Genomic DNA, 17,208 nt, shown 5'->3' on the forward strand with positions numbered 1-17,208 from the left:
AATCATCATTCAGCCACAGAAAACCACTGAATGACCTTGGTAAGTCACTCTCTCAGACTAAGAGGAAGGTGATGCAAATTTCTTCTGAATAAATCTTGCCTGTTTGAGAATAGCTATAAACCAGAGTTGACTTGAAGCACATAACAACAGCAGCAAACTGGTCGTTTTTAATTCAGTTAAAAAAGAGTGGACCACCAGAGAGAAGACTCTCTTTCCTGCTCACCAATTACTCTTACTGTCAAGAAAAAGAACAATGCTCTCCAACATAAAGCGGTCCTTTAGATAACACAGTCCCAACCCCTTTGGAGCTTTTAAACATTACTATCAGCACCTTGAATTGAGCCAAAAGTATACTGGTAGCCAATACAACTGCTTCAAAATTGGAGTTGCATGTTCCAAACTCCTAGACCCCTTCTGCACTGCCATATATTCCAGACGATCAAAGCAGATAATCCACGTTATCCGTTTTGAACTGGATTATAGAAGTCTACATGGCAATATAATCCGGTTCAATGTAGATAATGTGAATTCATTTTTAAAAAAGAGTGGACCACCAGAGAGAAGATTCTCCCTCCTGCTCTTATCTGTCTTGAACTAGATTATAGAAGTCTACACTGCAATATAATCCAGTTCAAAGCAGATAATCAGGATTTTATATGACAGTGTAGAAGGACAGCCATATTTTACCCAAATAGTAGTTTCCAGATTATTGTGAAGAGTAACTTGACTTTTAAAGTATTAGACCAACTTTAATATATTGTTAGGAAAAGACAGTTCACGCAGTTCTTTAGGTGCAGTTCTTACAACAGCAGAATAACCCTATTTATTGAGGTTATCTGATTTTTAAAGTACCTATTACATCATTAGTATGCCCAGCAATATGGATGCTTTCTTGTCAAACCTGAAGATTGCTAGGTTGTCTTCTTGTTATAAACTCATTCCACCATTTTTATGTTTGTTTGAATCGACTGTGATGTGTTTAATTTGGCAACAAGCTACCCCATTGTAACATATGATTTTAATCCTCAACTTTGAAGTGCCTTATGCAACCTACAGTGTAGGTGTTCAGCTTTATGACAAAGGAATGAACAATACTTCTTTTATAAGAGTTGTAAGCTTTACAAGATAGCAGATTAGACAGTCAGACAGACAGATGTCCTCCACAAAGTCTTACTCTGTTTCTTCATCCTGGCATGGAGGTGGCCCTGTGCTCTCAATGGGTATTCCAACAGACAGCAAGTTCTGGCAGTAAACTGGTAAGGCTTTGAGGATATCCCCAGCGATGGATTGCATATTTTGATCAGAAGACTAGCATAGCTAACTAATGAGAGACATTAAATGGAAAGGTAGTCCACCAGGAGCCAAATTTGCAGTCATCACTTCTATGACGGTAGTTGTAAATAGTTACAATCTGCATTGATGAAGAAACTACTCAAGCCAATTAAATCACAAATTTTAAAGGTTTTCAGATTATATAGAGCAGGGGTCCTCAAACTAAGGCCCAAGAGCCAGATACGGCCCTCAAGGTCATTTACCTGGCCCTCGCTCAGGGTCAACCTAAGTCTGAAATTACTTGAAAGCATACAACAACGACAACAACAATCCTATCTCATCAGTCAAAAGCAGGCCACACTTTCCATTGAAATACTAATAAGTTTATATTTGTTAAAATTATTCTTCATTTTAATTATTGTGTTGTTTTAAAGTGTTTTTTGCACTACAAATTAGATATGTGCAGTGTGTATAGGAATTCGTTCTTTTTTCCCCCCTCAAATTATAATCCGGCCCTCCAACAGTTTGAGAGACTGTGACCTGGCCCTCTCTTTAAAAAGTTTGAGGACTCCTGATATAGAGAGTTATGTTCGTATAGTAGAATTATATCAATAAAAGAAAGTGCAATAATTCTATATTTTCCAGAGGAAATGTAATTGATCCATTTTACATCTATTAATTCAGCCTAATGTGGATGGTTGCTGTTTTTTATACTGTAAGGTTTTCCCATTTTGTATAAGGGACACACTTTTACTATGTTTTGCATATTCCAAGGCTTATTATAACTTGTCTTTAAAACTATTTTATAATCTAATCCATTTGTAGGTGTTGATTAATGAGTTAGTGATATTACATATCAAAAGCTATGGTGTTTTCCCAACACCAATCAAGCATCATCTTGAAAGAGGGAAGACCTCTTCTTAGACGTTACTCACTATGACACATGTATGAATCATTCAGAAACAATGGAAGTATGTTTCGGTTTCAGAAATACCATTTTTATCGCTTTGCATATTGATCAAGTCAACCCATGTGATTAAGCAATTAACATTTCTTTAATCAGGTTGCAACCCTGTTTAGTAGTATCAACTATCGGTACCAACGTCTTACAACATGAATTCAACTGACAGCTAGTTTGGCAAAATAAACTTAGGATAGTTGCCAAATAGGGAATCCATCTTAGCTAATTTAGTCAACCCATGCACCGTCCCAGCTACACATATCCATAAGATCAGTGTGTTAATATATGTAAATAGTGCCATCTATATTCTACTGTGCTAAGGGATTTTGTAGAGATGGTAACAATGATGAAGCCTCTGGCATTGATCAGCTGAGCTGATTTGGTGTCTTCGAATACTCATGACGTTCCAGTGGCTAGAAAAAGGCACCTGGCAGCACAGAGAATACAAACAAACAGTCTTCAGCGATGGGTGAGTGAGAGGTCATTTTAAAATAGCACCAAAAATCACACAGGCACTATAGGCAGGGCGTGGAGGGCCTGCTTAGACCAGTGGTTCCCAACCTGTGGGTCCCCAGATGTTTTGACCTTCAGTTCCCAGAAATCCTAACACCTGGTAAACTGGCTAGGATTTCTGGGAGTTGTAGGCCAAAACACCTGGGGACCCACAGGTTGAGAACCACTGGCTTAGACCTTCACCTCTCCCTACTGGAGACAACAACTGTGTGTGCTACACAACCTGGTCTGAATGTCCTAAGCCACTTCCTTCTGCTACTTGCAGGTGCAATGGAAGATATTATTCTTTCACTATCTCACATGTGGACCATTTTGAATTTTGGAATATTTCAGATTTTAGAATTCTGGATTAGGAACGCTCAACCTGTAGTCATCTTACTAGAGTTATTTCACAAGTTTCAAATTTCAGCTTTTTCCTATCTCCAGGTAAGGCTGGGGAAAAATCCTCTCTTAAATCCTGGAGAGTCATTGCAATTTAATGTAGACAACACTGATCTTAAGTTTAATGTAGTTTAATTTGTTTATGAAATTGAGGGTTCCAGATCCGAACCCTAAATAATAAAAAACATGGTAGAAATCCAATAAAATAAATTAATTGCTAAAATAGAGCAGGGGCGTGAATCATACAGCACCTGAGCTGTTGCGGAACTACAGCTCCCAGCATTCTTCCCCATTGGCTATGCTGGCCATGGCTGCTGGGAGTTGGAGTCCAACACGTAGAGGGCCACAGAACCCCCACCCCAGACTACAATTTCCATTAGAAGCAGACCTTAACATGTTTAAATTGACAAAGCAATAATTGAAACATCTCACTAGTATAATGGAAAAAATCTTTTTTAAAAGCTTCTCACCATAAAGGGCTTGACATCTTCTTTAAAGCATTTTAGTGTATCTCAGATGCCGGAACGCAGAACGCACACTGCAATATACAGGGAAAGGTGCAACACAAAGCCTGGTACAAGGTCAACCTTGGCTCCTCTCTATTGTGGATTTAAACAGGACCTCAGAAAGAAGTTTAATTTACTCTTTGTGGAGATTATTCCGATCTCTTGTCAGAAAGTTCACCCGCCAAGATAAGTATATTCAAAATAAGCTTTCATTAGTCCAAAATAACATACAGCAAAGCAGGTCAAGGAGGATTAAAATGTATTCTCTAGCCCAAGATTTGTCTTTAAAGACAATGAGAAGAAAAATGTGATCACAGAGAGAGAGAGATTGCATAGATGCACACACGTATCTTAAAGTAGTACATCAGAGCAGACATGAGCACACTTCCCATGCACAAGTATGAGCCTTCAAGTCACCTGTCGACATATGGCACTGCCATGAATTTCATAGGGTGTTCTTAGGCGAGAAATACTCCAAGGTGGGTTGCTGTGAGTTTTCCAGGCTGTATGACCATTTTTTTCGTTGTGTCAGGAGCGACCTGAAAAACTGCAAGTCGCTTCTGGTGTGAGAGAAGGACGTTGCCCAGGGGACACCCGGATGATTTGATGTTTTATCATCCTTGTGGGAGGCTTCTCTCATGTCCCCTCATGAAGAGCTGAAGCTGATAGAGGGAGCTCATCCGCCTCTCCCCGGATTCAAACCTGCGACCTGTCGGTCTTCAGTCCTGCCGGCACAGGGGTTTAACCCACTGCGCCATCGGGGACTCTATATGGCCATGTTCCAGTAGCATTCTCTCCTGACGTTTCGCCCACATCTATGGCAGGCATCCTCAGAGGTTGTAGGTTTGCCATAGATGTGGGCGAAAAGTCAGGGGGGAATGCTTCTGGAATGTGGCCATACAGCCAGGAAAACTCATAGCAACCCAGTGATTCTGGCCATGAAAGCCTTCGACAACACTCCAAGGTGGTTTTGCAAATTCCTTCTTCTGAAATACAGCCTTCAACATGCTTCGGGGTATTACTCTCCAAAAGCACCTGTTGAACTCATAGTGTAAGGAAACATTGAGCATGAATAAGGATGGCAGACTTGGGACCTGTAGTAAGGTAAAGGTAAAGGTTTCCCCTTGACATTAAGTCTAGTTGTGACCAACTCTGGGGGGTGGTGCTCATCTCCATTTCTAAGCCGAAGAGCCGGCATTGTCAGTAGACACCTCCAAGGTCATGTGGCCAGCATGACTGCATGGAGCACCATTACCTTCCTGCAGAAGTGGTACCTATTGATCTCCTCACATTTACATGTTTTCGAACTGCTAGGTTGGCAGAAACTAGGGCTAACAGCAGGTGCTCACCCCACTCCTTGGATTCGAACTGCTGACCTTGGGGGGTTTTTTTAAGGCAAAGAATAGTCAGAGCTGGTTTTGTTAGTACCTTCCTCTGAAATGTAGGCTATAGCACCTAGTGTTCATTGTCAGATTCCCATCCAAGTACTTGATGTTGCCAGCCAATTCTGCTTAGCTTCCAAGTTTAATTTGGATCTGGAATATTTAGCTTTTTTTTAAAAAAAATCATGCAAATAAATAATAGATCTCCACTGTCTCAAGTTATATTTGTAGATACTTCACAGATACAGGAAGATGCTGAGAGGGTCTCATAGCAAAGAAAATGAATTGATGTTATCATTATGCTTTGTACATAATCAGATTGGATTAAGACATGATGTCACAAAAGAGGTTAAAGACAGGTAAGGATCATTCTTTCCAGGTGATGCTAACCAATTAGAAAAAATACGTGTGAAGACATCATGCTGCTATATAACCCATTACCTTTTTCCACATGCTGATGTATTGAGGAGGCCACGCAAGAGAATAACAATGCTTCCTGAATAGAGGGCCACTCAAAGCAATTAATGTGAAATCATCAAAGAGCGGAGAAACTTTGTAACACAAGATCCGCCTCTTCAATACTAACTACTTCCACCCTGGCTCTTGTATTCAACTAGATCCTAGCCATATAAAATTATCATTCAGGTTCAGCTGACTTGACTTGATTAGAACTTCTTCATAAGTTCACACTAGAACTAGAAGAATATCGTTGGCTTCTCAGGCTCCTTCTACACTGCCAAATAATCCAGATTATAACAGCAGATAATCCACATTATCTACTTTGAACTGGATTATATTAGTCTACACTGCCATATAATCCGGTTCAATGTGTTGTCGAAGGCTTTCATGGCCGGAATTACTGGGCTGCTGTGAGTATTCTGGGCTGTATGGCCATGTTCCAGAAGCATTTTTTCCTGATGTTTTATCCACATTTATGGCAGGCATCCTCAGAAGTTGTAAAGTCTGTGTTCCTCATTGAGGACTTGAGACTTGGGCAGTGTGGGGTTGATACAAAAGGTTTGCTAGGGTAGACCCTCTTTCACTCAGTTCTCCCCCCCCAATCAAACTCAGCCCCCCCCCCCCCGAATCAAAATCCTGGCTACGGGCCTGCCTGGAAACTAGGCAAATGAACACCTCCCAATGAGGTTTTTTTTTCTCTTTATTCACTTTTGAGATTTCTTCATTTCTTCATTTCTTTTCTTTTTTTTGAACCTTCACTGTATAAAAAACTCCAATAATTAAAAAAAAACACTTCCCAACGAAGGATCACCCTTAGGCAGCAACCAGTCAGGCTTTGAAACTGCAAGGCTGTTTAATGCTAATCAAGGTGACCAATTGCAACATTCACACTTGTCTCAAACAGACAAGAGTTCTTTCTCCAACCCTAGACATTCCACAGATATGTAAACCCCATTTTCCTAATTTCCAACAGACCTCACAACCCCTGAGGATGCCTGCCATAGATGTGGGCGAAATGTAAGGAGAGAATGCTTCCAGAACATTGCCATACAACCCGGAAAACTCACAGCAAGCCAATCCAGTTCAAAGTAGACAATCTGGATTTTATGTGGCAGTATAGAAAGGGCCTCAGTCAGTGTCCCTTAAGTCCATCCGAACCACAGTGGAAGTTGAAAATGAGCCAGATCCATGTACAACACATGCATTCTGCTTGTGAGTATAAGCACATGGAGATCTGGGTGTTGGCCAGTCTCCCTACCCCTTGTTTCCACTATACATGTGGACAGATCTTGAGAAGAGGGTTTAGTTTGGCAGCTTTTCATAAGCAAGGGTTCACTTCAGAGGTTTTGATGGCCCTTTTAAAGTTCAGACTAAAAGCCGAAGTGCATTCACTGTGCCCAGATATGGAAGCTACCAGAAACCCCTGCTAAACATCAAATCCACTTCATGACTTCTTCATCTTTTTCCTACTTTGCTGAACTGAGAATTTCCCTCCGCATACTTGTAAGTTAATTATCCTCATACTGTTCAACCCTAATGTCATCCTGCAATTAATTTTTGAAAAAAGGATCAAATTTTTTCTAGATGTTAGGATCTCCAGTTTTCGGAGCCTGTGCTTCTGCCTCTTTATGCATTCATTTTGTGAGCGGCACCCAGCATTTGCCAAGCTGAAATATGGGTTATTTCCATTTTTAAAAAATTAAGTTGGAAAAAATAACATCACTTATCCAACAAGAGTTGGCAAAAATTAATAGTAATGAGTTAATTACCATTGCCAGCTGCCTACAAAAAGGGTGGAGGAGAAAGGGGGGAGTGGAGGTCCTGTAGGCAGAGACCTTCTGCCTTTCTGCCTGCCAGAAAATGGGAAAAGGAGGGAGGGGGTCCCCATTCGAGGTAACATAAAACAAAACTTTTGTCTGTACGCATTTTGTTTAGACATATATTACCTAGCACCTTTATATGGCCCACAGCAAAGGCTTTTAAATTCTCCATATCCAGCCAAATCTCTCTCTCCTTTCATATTTATAACACATTTTACTAGCTCTAAAAAGGTGAAAAACAATCACCCGGAGGAATCGATGCTTGTCGAGTTATACCGCCCTCGCCGTGGAAAAAAAGGACCATCTGCAACTTTTAAATAATGTCTGAATCCTATTTAGAATTTCCAGCCCTTTGGATATCAAGCCTTGTGTTTGTCTGCCTGATTGATTCACTTTTTAATGAACTGGGAAAGCTTGAACACTCAAACCTGAAATCTGTACCTCCCCACCTCCCTCTTCATATCCCTCTGCAGTAGCTGACTGATTATATTTCAAGTTATTACAGGATTAATACATCTGGCCTAAAATATCTCTTTTTTCCCCCTGAACTTCATCAATAAAAAAAGTTGTACGCCAGTCTTGCCCCTGCTATTTCAATTTCACACTGGATCTCCTTGCTTTACCTGTAAAGCGTTGGTATCGTATCAGTTCTTCACAACTGCCAACAGTGCTGATGCTAAAACCTCCTCATGTCAAGGCCTTGCATAAGCTTAGAGTATTTAAGAGCACATCTTGAGCTTTTGCTATGTACCACATCAGCATACTGAATTGGCAGCCCAGGCATCATTTCATTGAAAGTAATGAAATAAGATAATCCACAAAAGCCACTTAAATGAAGGCGAAACTGGGATGCCTTCCTCTGAATTCACAGCACAGGGTTGGATTTCATTTTCCAGCCATTAACAACTATTAATGGTTTGATCTTAGCTCATGTTTACTCAGAAGTAAGTACAATACTCCCAAATAAAGGCCCATGTAATACAGACTAGGTCTTGGAGAAAAAAGAAAAGCAGATCTATTTTGGGTTGTTGTAGGTTTTTCAGGCTGTATGGCCATACATATACATGTATATATGTATACCCCCAGCACCAATTGTCGCTCTGGGCCAGAGTGAAGAGAGGGGAGGCCAGGGGACAGTTCCACCTTGTCTCCTGTGCTAATCTAATAATATAATAATATAATATAATATAATTAATATAATATAATATAATATAATATAATATAATATAATATAATGATTATATATTTATATTACATGTAATATTACTAATAATATTATGATATAGTGGTATGGTGCAATATAGCAATGTTTAATGCTGATATTGTACTATGCTAATAATGTAATATATTGTATGTAATATATACCTTGTAAGCCCCTCTGAGTCCCCTTCGGTGTGAGAAGGGCGGCATATAAATGTTATAAATAAATAAATAATGTTCTAGAAGCATTCTCTCCTGACGTTTCGCCTGCACCTAGACCTCACAACATCTGAGGATGCCTGCCATAGATACAGGCGAAACGTCAGGAGAGAATGCTTCTAGAACATGGCCATAGAGCCCGAAAAACCTACAACAACCCAGTAATTCCAGCCATGAAAGCCTTCGATGATACACAGATCTATTTTGTATAGCACATACGCATTTTACCTGTTTTAGATATATATATATATTTTTAAAAACAGCATACAGGCGAAACGTCAGGAGAGAGTGCTTCTAGAACATGGCCATACAGTACGAAAAACCTACAACAACCCAGTAATTCCAGCCATGAAAGCCTTCGATGATACACAGATCTATTTTGTAGATCACATACACATTTTACCTGTTTTAGGGATTTTTAAAAATAAAAAAAACTGCGTTAAAATGATTTATTCCAGTGAATGCTTATAATTGTTTCCCAAAAAAATATCTTCCATGCAAGCTGCCGTCGTCTCTACATCGTACAGGAAAGTTATGCACTTGTTTATAACTGTGCATCAATTCTTCAATATATTTCGCTTTGGAACAAGATACATATAAAATTCTTACTGAGCTTAATGTTGCAGCAAATAACACAGATATAGTAAGCATGCAGGATTTATCGCTTGCTGTAATGTCGTATCACATATTCTAAATATATATAGGCTGAGTGATATATACACATTCACGTGCAGACCAAATGAAAATATATTTAGTCTAAGAAGTGATAAATTGTGTTTGCTTTAATTATTCTCCTTGGCAAGCACAGCCCGGATCAAGTCAGGCTTGGTGGCGGTATTGCCTAAACAGCACACACCTCTGTTTTATACACTGTTCGTGCAGTCTCTTTCTTTACTTCCTCTGTGATTGCCTAAAAACATACAAATCAGCTGAGAATTTACAAGTAAAGAAACCCACGCATGCCTCCATCCAGGCATTGACAAGAATGAGACCTCAATGTCCATTTGACAATACCAAATTTGTTATATTTGTCACAGTAGATAGTGTCCATCTGCCTTTCCTCCCCAATTCTTCTGTCTATTCTCAGTAACCCTGAAACTGCGGACCAGTTATCACCCTGTTTTACACTTTCAGTGGTTGAAATCCTTGCTTCCATGCTAGAAATTGTTCTAGCGATCAGCAACTTGGCTTCAATACCATGAATCAATGCTATAACTATTGTTTTAGGTTTGGTATCTGTGTTGTTTAGACCGTGTATATCTTTAATATCAGCCTTGAAATTGGGGCACATCGAGACAGCACCTAAAGTGTGCGCCCTCCCGCATTTTCATGCGGGGCATCCAGATGACTGCCCCCGTAAATGTGACTGCATTCTGAATAAAGCAGGAAAACCCTGCTTTGTGCCGAGGTATTTTATCAATGGGAAAGATGCAGATCTTCTTGAAAGATCCATGTCTTTCCCACTGTGGACAGAGTCTGGATTTCCCTCACAGTAGTCCTGGGACTTCTGAGGGGGCTGTCCACACAGCCCTCTCACATTTTCCAGCCTTCATGAAGCTGGAATATCCAAGAGGGCTTTAACGCCCTCCCCAAACTCCCAGAAAAGCATTTAGAAAATAAAATAACTTACCTAGCCACCATTAAAGTGCTGCCAGAGCTCTCCTGGCACGTAGGAATAACATGGCAGGAGAGATGGGAAGGAGGAAAATTGGGTTGTTGTAGGTTTTTTTCCGGGCTATATGGCCATGTTCTAGAAGCATTCTCTCCTGACGTTTTGCCTGGATCTATGGCAAGCATCCTCAGAGGTTGTGAGGTCTGAGGAGGAAAATTGTTCAATTTGACCTCCCCTTCTCCTGGTGCACCATTCTTACATACTAGGAGAGCTCTGACAGCACTTTAATGGTAGACGATAAGTTATTTTATTTTTAAAACGTTTTTAAAGGAGCTTTCAGAGGGGTGGGGGTTGTCTCCTTGCCCTCCCGGAAGGTTTCAGTAGGTCATCTGGACACCCTCCCCCAAAAAACATATGCTTTCTTGGGGTGAGGGTGGACAAGAACCCTGAAACAATCACGTTTAACAAGCGCAAATGCTCCCAGGTTAAAGGGTTGCCTAGAACCATCCTTGGGTTCCCAGGTTTTAGCAGTGGCTGGGAATGCCAGCATGCTAGTGGTGCCCCTTCCTGGAGATAGCAGATCTCAGCAGAGGGATGCATGGTTTTGTTACATTCCATTTGGATTACTGTAATTTGCTCTGTTTGGGTCTGCCTTTGAAGAATGTTCTCAAAAGCAACTGGTCCAAAATGTTGCAGCCAACTGTTGAGCTGGGTTGATTACAAGAAACATGTAAGAGTTTGTCTACATTGACAAGCAATTCTGTTTAGCACTGAATTTTCCTAGTCTGCCTTGGCCCTAGAGTGATTCCATTAATGCCGCATAATCATACTCATCGTAGTGAAATCATTATAACCAGCCACCCATTTCTCCCTGGCAAACCCATCCATCGGCAGTCCACCTTTCATTATTTTGTGCCACATGACTGTGGGTGCTTTGCTTCTTTTTTCCTGTCATATATGCAAATAAATGTATTTTCTATTGGGATAATGCTAAGATTTATACATAAGAACCTTATTTTAAAAAGAAACAATTAAAATTCAACCCAGGACAAAACTATTGGTGGAATTGATGACCTTCCACCAGCCAGCTCTACCCACCACTAACTCTTCCCGCATCAAGACAGCAAAGTGGTGCCACCTGGAGGGATGACCATACACCTGAAAGTCCAGATTTTCTGTAAAATCTTGGAGTAAAAGGCAAGGTTTTTGAAATATTTTAGAATCCAAAGAGACACATAGCAAACAAATTGTCATGGATGTCATGTGTCAGGATCAAGGTGATGATGCCTTTTTTGGTCCAAATAGATACGCCCTAAATCCCTTGTTACAATAGCGCCACTGGCTAGTGGCCTATTTTAAAAGCATAATTCAAAGTTCTGGTAATTAGTTAAAAATCTATGTACAACAATTCTCCCATAGCAAGCTTCTTGGTCTTTGAAATCTACCAGAGAAGATCCTATCTGAGTCTCACCACTTTTAGAGGTACATATAGTCATATGGCAGGGATTTCTTTGTCGCATCTCCCAGATTATGAAACTCTCTTCCAAAACAGGTCCTGTTTGTTGCTCTTCTTCCAGCAGACAAAGACCTGCCTATTCAGTTAACCTTTCAGCAACTAATTGCTTGGGGACGCGTTAGTATTTTTTTAATACTTTATGACTTGTCTGTTATTACTGTGGTATTTTATCATACTAGTATTTCAGCACTATAACTAATTTAATATTTTTATATGTATAACTGATTGTGTTTTTATTGGAGCCCTTTTAATTATGTTGGAAGCTGTCTTGCATCTCAAGCGTGGGAGAAAGTTGGGATATAGATCAAATAAATATAAATAAATTGTTGTGGTTGTTATGGGATTATGTAATCTCCTACACATCAAATTATACAGCAGCATTAGCTTTATTAAAAAAAATTGGGAGGAACAAAATAAAAAGTGACATCTTAGGGATTAATAGTGTTTACGCAGATCACAGTTCATACGATAATAGCAAAATGTTGGAAAACTGCAGAATTGTTAGCATTACATTCTTGGTACATAGAGCTATGGAAAATCCCTGTGGCAGAAAAATTGACAAAAATCAGTGTAGGTTAGTAAATGATTTTATTTTATATACAAACCAGAAAGGTATTCAATATCTGCCAAGGTCCTTCCTCAAACTACAGAACAGAGATCAAATACAAATTATAACACAGAGAACCAAACAAATAATCCCTAAACTATTATTGGATTCATTTCATAATTGTAATATAAAAGAGGAAAATACGTTCAGTATCTCTGAACTTATTTTCACCGTCAACCATCTATCTCACCTTTATGTGCTTTCTTTTCTACTTACTTTTTATTTTGTCATTTGCAAATTCATTTTTTAAAAATTATATACACACCACAGCCTCTTATTCTTCTAGGAATTCAAAGGACACCCCTCCTCCTCCCCCCCCCCTCTTTCGCAGTAAAACAGCTATCTGAAATCTGGTCAGGGCTCCAAAGAAAGGCATGGGTGTAATGCAGGAGGCCACAGGGCTAAATATTGTTTACTTTTGGTTTTTGTTTGGGAAGATCCTTCTCCATTTGAGATACTAGCCAGTTGAAGCAGACCAGATAGGCTAGATGGATAAATGGTCAGATCTGAGTAATTTCCTAAAAACCATCTCCAGGACTGTTCTCCCCCTATGGAAGGAAGACATGGCACACTGCACATTTAAACTGCCATGACTCCATCCTATGGAATCATGGACACTCTAGTTTGTTGAGGTGCCCTCCTCTGAAAGTCAGCCCTAGGGACCTTGTCAGATGTGTCGATGGAATTGCCATGGATCACCTTGGATCATGGTGATTCTGGTAGTGCCCACCCAGGGGGTGTGTGAACCTGTCATCCCGCGTCATCCCGACCTTCCCCCATCTCATCACACAAGGGAAAGTGTGAAGAAAACGGCTCTTTCCGTTGATTTCAAGAGAAAGATGGGAAGCTTCCTGTCTTTCGTTGCCATCTTATTTTCAGCAGTGGCAGGGGTTTTTTTTTGTTTTTTGTTTTAGTTCAAACATGGAGGCTCCCCAGAAGTACTTCTCCAGGGTGTGATGGGAGCCGTCAGCCTCCATGGTCAAACTTACAAAAACCCATTGCTGCCACCAAAAATAGACCCATGTGAATAGGTCCTATAGCTCTCTATCAGAGAATTCTGAGTACCTCGCAAAATTTGCAGATCTCAAAATTACATAGCATAAGCAGCATACCAATTGTTCTAACTTTGTGGTGTGGATCCACCTCTAGATAGACGGAAAGGTATGACCAGTACAGTTGAGACTACTACTAAACATGGCTCCTCCCTTTGCCTTGCAATACATTGTCTGCTGATTTGCCACCAGGGAAAATTGGCTGAGCAATATACTTTTCCAGACTTGTTTATTTGCTCAAGGTTCCTCTCTGCCAGACTATGCCAAATACACCAAACACTAGATTTTTCCTGGCATCTTATTTGTAAGGGAATTGAAGCATAGCCAAAAACAAGGCAGATGATTTCTGTATCCAAAGACCAGGGTATAGATTCAGGTCAGATCTGCAATAGCCATTTACACCTTTCCAACTGTCCTAGTATTTATTCAAACTCTCAAAGGTGCTGGACCCAGATGAGTCACCAGCGTTGTCCTCTTTGCCACAACCAACCACCTAATCACTCCAGAACCCTAAGTGATGCGTCCAAGCAGGTGTTTGCATTAGATTGTTATCTTCATAGTATGCTTAACAGGGAATAATGAGCTTCAATGCAAACTTATAAAAGGCATGACAGTTTCCCTTCTTGAGACATAACTGAGGGTGGGATTACAATATTATTAATTTTCAATAAAACACACCATCAAGCTAACAATTTTCAACATCTTTTTGAGCCAGGAAAATTAAACAGAAAATGATGGTGTGGGAATGAGATAAACAATTCTGCTTCCTTTCTGGATGCAATTAAAGGTATGATCTGTTTCATTTAAAAACCCATGCAAATACAATTCCTTTAACACAACAAACATGAATAGTATACATTTTCAAGGGTACTTTTCCCCAAGCTTTCAGAAGCAACTTACTGATGAAGAAAGAATTATAACACTGCAAGATGCTATGTATACAAATGGCCAGCTAGTTCTGTCACGTTTAGTCAATCTGCTCCATTGTTGTTGTCAGGTTGACTTCAATTTACAGAAACCCTATGAATGAGGGACCTCCAAGTTGCTGTTATCTAAGGGGTTCTTAGATCTTGCAAACTCGAGGCCATGGTTTCCTGGATTGAATATATTCACCTCTAAAATGCTCTTCTTTCACTACTGCCTTCTACTTTACCAAGTACTATGGTCTTTTCTAATGTCACGTCATCTCATGATATCTCATGGATCTTCTCCTACAGGGTTTGAAAAAGATTGTTTTTTTCTTTTTAAGAAGATGTATTTTGGTGTTTTCTAGTAGATCACCATTGTTTATGTAATCAAAGCTTTGGTCATCTTTGTATTCAAGTATAATAAATGAGTCATCAGTACTGAGATTTCTACTCTACAACCAAGAGAGAACTTTCATCCTTAATTCCTTGTGTGAAATTCAGACTTTATACATGGCATGATATTGTCCATGCAGCAAGTGAATCCCAAGAAAACAACTCTGCCTTTTGCATGTTTTTGCATTCTACAGCCAATAACAGAGAACTGGCTGTAGGAAGACTTGTCATATAAGGCTTGGTCTTCCTCAGTTCCTTTTTTCTCGCCCCCCCCCCACTCACACACACACAATGTTATGTTTTTTCCTCCATGTGAGTTTGCACACATCTGTGCAGCCTAAACATGGTTTATTTACTCCCTATTTTGGTATCCCTCTGAAGGATTGGGCAATTTTCTTCTGCTCCAAGGTCCTAGAGAGATCTAGAGATCACACTTCAGGATCCCTTTACTGCTTCTTGAATGTCCACTAGGCTAATGTTTGTCCCTAAGTCCCATCAGTCCAATTAAATCACTGTACCAAAGAGGATTTTGTTCCTCTAATGCTTCTGTTTATTTTGTAAATCACTTTGTCACCTTTCTGTGTGTCATTTTACTAAGCTTGTGCCCTGAAATTCATTAAAATTTTGCACAGCAAAATGATAACCTTAATTATCCAGACAACCTGTGTGACCCAAATTACTTGATGCATTAAAGCAGTACTAGATGCTATCAGAGGTTGCCCACAAATCTTGCCCTCAAAGTTTGTGTGAAGGAGAGTTTGTGGACACACATAAAGAGAGAATAAAAAGAGGTAACACACTTCCTACTAAATATGTTTCCATATAAATGTTACGTCGTGTATTAGAAAGCAATACTACAATATTTAACAAGGCTTGGTAAATGTGTATGTGCGTATGCATTTCTAAGTTGTTTTCAAATTCATCTTCCTGTGAGCAAATGGCACTACAGCTGTAGTATATTATGCAGCTGTAGTATATTACTGGTATATCCAGTGAAACCTGCTTTCATTTTCTTACCATTCAGATTCCATTTCTGAGACTAATTGCTGAGCGTGTTATCTCAAGTTTCTCAAATACTAATCATTTTTAGCTGTAGAAATTCTGAAAAAAGTACTTACATTGTAACATTCCATACAAAAGACACAGCAAGGTGATTACTAAGGTTCACAGTGCAAAAGCTATTTGTGTTTCAGCCTGTTCTAGAAATTGTAATTTATTGTAATTGTTCTAAATCCAACAGACAATTGTTTGATAGTAGGGCATGACAGCATGCTTAGGCACACTTCAGTGGTTTCACCAATATCTTTCTTAGAAAATAAAATACCTAAACTGGCATGGAGAATTCTCACAGCCTTTGCAGATGTTGCCGAACACCAACACCCATTATCCCTAACGAGGGTCATATTGTGTTGAGTACTGTGGGTAAACCCCAAATGGACTCCCCTTAGCTCAATGTTGGGGTCACAAAAATTGGCAACAGTAAAAGGTTTCTGAACACCACCAAGACATTTACTCAACACTAAGAGGTTTCCAAAGACCACCATGGTATTTACACAATGTGCAGTGTTGACAGTGAATTCTGCAGAAAGTGCTTTAGCTGTACTTCATAAAAAGGAAATTCTGGCTATTTAGTACACTTTGCAAAATTTATTATCAATTAATATTTGATATGTTTACCTTTTTTATATACCTATATACCCGGGATCATGTAAAAATTTCTCAGGTGAAAAAGGATTGAGTGGACAAAGTTTGAGAAACCCTGGGTTGAGAGCTGATGGGAACTGAGATCCAACACCATCTAGAGTGCCACAGGTTTCTGACCTGTAGCCTCAGAAAAAGTAGGAAATGTGCAGCCCTCCAGATGTTGTTGAATTGCAACTCGGAGCATTCATCACCACTGACTTTGCGACTCCCAGCATTCAACACCATCTAGGGCAGGAGTCCTCAAACTTTTAAGCAGAGGGCCGTCCTTCAGATTGTTTGGGGGCCGGACTATAGTTTGAAAAAAACCTAAACCGATTCTTACATACACCACACACATCTTATCTGTAGTGCAAAAAAAAATAAAAATAGAAGAGCAATACAATATTTCAAACAAAGAACAATGTTAACTGACATAAACTTACCAGTATTTCAATGGGAAGTGTGGGCCTGCTTTTAGCTGAGAAGAGAGTCAAGTGAATTAGGATTGCTGTTGTTGTGTGCCTTCAAGTCATTTCAGTTTTAGGGTGACCCTAAGTTGGATAAATTATCTTGGGGGGGGGGCATATCCAGCCCATGGGCCTTAGTTTGGGGACTCCCAAGTTTGCCCAATTCTCATCCTTGATCTAATAGGGCTCCCACTCTGTGTTTTAAGGTCCTTCATTTTACATTTCTGCCTGCCTACCTGGAAGCATATCCCTTGAGT

Source organism: Anolis sagrei, chromosome 4 (genome assembly GCF_037176765.1).
Source record: "Anolis sagrei isolate rAnoSag1 chromosome 4, rAnoSag1.mat, whole genome shotgun sequence".
NCBI lineage: Eukaryota > Metazoa > Chordata > Lepidosauria > Squamata > Dactyloidae > Anolis > Anolis sagrei.